This window comes from Gekko japonicus, unplaced genomic scaffold (genome assembly GCF_001447785.1).
Source record: "Gekko japonicus isolate JY-2015 unplaced genomic scaffold, Gekko_japonicus_V1.1 scaffold1423, whole genome shotgun sequence".
Classification (NCBI taxonomy): Eukaryota; Metazoa; Chordata; class Lepidosauria; order Squamata; family Gekkonidae; genus Gekko; species Gekko japonicus.
In genome coordinates this window covers 93,402-96,693 of record NW_015166463.1, presented here as the reverse complement: position 1 = coordinate 96,693, position 3,292 = coordinate 93,402, and positions in this window count along the sequence as shown.

Genomic DNA, 3,292 nt, shown 5'->3' with positions numbered 1-3,292 from the left:
ACCACCATCATCATCATCATCATCATCATCATCATCATCATCATCATCATCATCATCATCATCATCATCATCATCATCATCATCATCATCTATCGTGTCCAGAAGAGGGCAACCTCTTGTGTTGAGAGGGTTGGAGTCCACCTCTTATGAGGAAAGGCTGAAAGAGTTGGGTCTGTTTAGCCTGGGAAATAGAAGGCTTAGAGGGGATATGATTGCAGTCTTCAGATATCTGAAGGTCCGTCATGTAGAAGATGGAGCGGATCTATTCTCTCTTGCTCCGGATTGCAAGACTAGATCTGATGGGTGGAAATTACAAGGGAGTCGTTACCGGCTAAATAGCAGGAGAAACTTCCCAACTGTCAGAGTGGCTGAGCAGTAGAACAGACTGCCTCAGGAGGTGGCGGATGCTCCTTTGCTGGACGCTTTCAAGCAGAGGCTGGACGGCCATTTTTCGGGTATGTTGTAGGGCTATCTTTCAGCTATGCACCTGCAGAGTGCAGGAGGTTGGACTAGATGGACCTGCAAGATCCTTTCAAACTCTCACATTCTATGATTATAAGATTCTATGATTCTATCTATCTATCTGTCTGTCTGTCTGTCTACATCATCATCATCTATCTTATGGCAGAGTTACCCACAGGAAGCATATAGTAATATAAAATACAGAACCAAGTTGATAGAAGAGTATGCAGAACAACTGGACAATCCCCCCTAAATACTCATATCTAAATTTTCAGTCCACTCAGACACAGCTGGAGGGTGTTTGATGAGCTCCATCACATCTCCCAGGAAAGCACGATGTTCACATTCCTGTGACGTTTTAATTATGGGGTGCAATTCAAGCTTTCCTCCTTGTGGTGCACCCTGGATAACTCCAAAGAGCTAGAACTTCTGGCTTCCAGTGAATCGTAGGATCTCCTGGCTACACTACGCACATGGAAACATTTTTTACTGAAAAGACCAGCAATTGAATATGGGCTTTTTTCTTGCAAAGCATAGACTCCAGCCTAGAGGCCTTCATCAGGTTACTGCACCCGCAAAACACCAGTGGGATTTCAGTAGAAGCTTGAAGAGATTGGTGTTTAGGAATGCAGCCTACTGAGAGAGAGGAGAGAGAGAGAGAGGAGGAGGAGATTGGATTTATACCCCGCCCTTCACTACCCAAAGGAGTCTCAGAGCGGCTTACCAACTCCTTTCCCTTCCCCTCCCCACAACAGACACCCTGTGAGGTAGGTGGGGCTGAGAGAGCTCTGACAGAAACTGCTCTTTTGCAAGAACAGCTCTTATCAGAACTACAGCTTGCCCAAGGTCATCCAGCCAGGTGCAGTGGAGGAGTGGGGAATCAAACCCGGTTCTCCCAGATTAGAGTCCGCGCACTTAACCACTACACCAAACTGAGATGCCAAGCATTAACATTGCTACAATTGGAACCAGAATTTGTAAACGCTGTATATCATTTTAATTTGAGGTATCTTAGACATTTTAGACACTGTAAAAATGAAGTTAATTTTAACTGAATTTAATAACTAAGTGTGTATTTTAAGACATTAGGGATCCAGTTTCATTTAAAGTTGTAACTTTGTGACCGCCAATGGCCGTATGCAATAAACGATGAACTTATTCATGGATAGATGTGTGTGTGTGCGGGAGTTTCCGTGTGTCCTTGGGCCCGTAGCTATGGTGGGGCTTTGGGGGGAGGCTCTGCCCCCTTTCTTAAAGGCACAGCCCCACAAATTCTGATCCTGGAAAGCCCTGGAAATAACCTTTTCAGACCGCAGCAAGAAGGACCACTGTGGACCACTACCCCAACCCCCCCAAAAAATAAAATCCTAGCTATGGGACTATGTGTTCTTAAGGAAACCCCTACCTTCAAAGCTTCTGAAAGCCCCCCCCTGTTTTTAAGAATCTGAATTGTTTCCGTCTTTTCAGACACCATCTGCTCAGTATGAGATATCTCGATTGGACTTTGGTAGCAGCTTAGAAACCAACAAGATTCTCAGGGTATAAGCCAGTGTTCCTCTCTAAGCTGGGTTAGTGTGAGCTAGCTCAGTTTTTTAGCCTCTGGTTCACACATTTTTGTCTTCGCTCAGGAAGGAGGGCTCTGGAGCAAACTAATTTACACAGCAGCCAAATCTGTCGCTCACAACTTTCATGCCAGGAGCTCACAAAGTAGAATCTTTGCTCACAAGACTCTACAGCTTAGAGGGAGCATTGCTATAAGCGTTCAAGAACTCGTATCCGATGAAGAGAACTTTGACCCCCCTTCTCCGAATAGGGTTGCCAGCCCCCTGGTGGGGCCTGAGGATCTCCCGCTTTTACCACTGATCTCCAGCTGAGAGAGATCAGCTCCCCTGGAGAAAATGGCTGCTTTGGAGGGTGGACTCCCTTTGGCATTCTATGGCCCCTCTCCTCCCCAAGCCCCGCCCTCTCCCGACTCCACCCCCAAAGTCTCCAGGTATTTTCCAACCCAGACTTGGCAACCCTACCTCGAACGCTTATACTCTGAAAAGCTTGCTGTTCTCTAAGGCAGCACTAGACTCGAATTGAGCTTTATTGCTGCAGATCAACCTAGTTTCCCTCTGAAATTATTGGCAGGAGCAGGGCTTTTTTTTGTAGAAAAAGCCCAGCAGGAACTCATTAGCATATTAGGCCACACCCCTGACAGAGCAGCTCATTGGCATATTAGGCCACACCCCCACATTACCAGAAATGTGGTCATGCAGCCAGACCCAACTTTTGCTTCTTATTCTGTTTACCTTGTTTGTTGTCAAAACCCAGGGCTTTTTTTGTAGCAGGAACCAATGTTCCCTCTATGCTGTGGAGTCTTGTGAGCAAAAATTCTACTTTGTGAGCTCCTGGCATTAAAGTTGTGAGCAAGCAATTTGGCTACTGCATAAACTAGTTTGCTCTGGAGCCATCCTTCCTGAGCTAAGACAAAAATGTGTGAGCCGGAGGCTAAAAAATTGTGAGCTAGCTCACACTAACTCAGCTTAGAGGGAACATTGCAGAAACCCTTTGCATGTTAGGCCACACACCCCTAATGTAGCCAATCCTAGTGAATTTCTGCTGTTGGGTGTGGCCTATTATGCTAACGAGTTCCTGCTGGGTATGGCCAACTCGGGAGCCAGCCGGAACTCCGTCCCTTTGCGTTCCTGCCCAAAAATAGCCCTGGGCAGGAGGTAACACACCATTGACTTATTTCCTTTCTTTATCCCCCCACCTTCCTCTCCAGTGGGGGCCCAAGGCACCATCCTCCATTTGATCCTCACCCCCCCCCCCCCCCTCTGCGGAC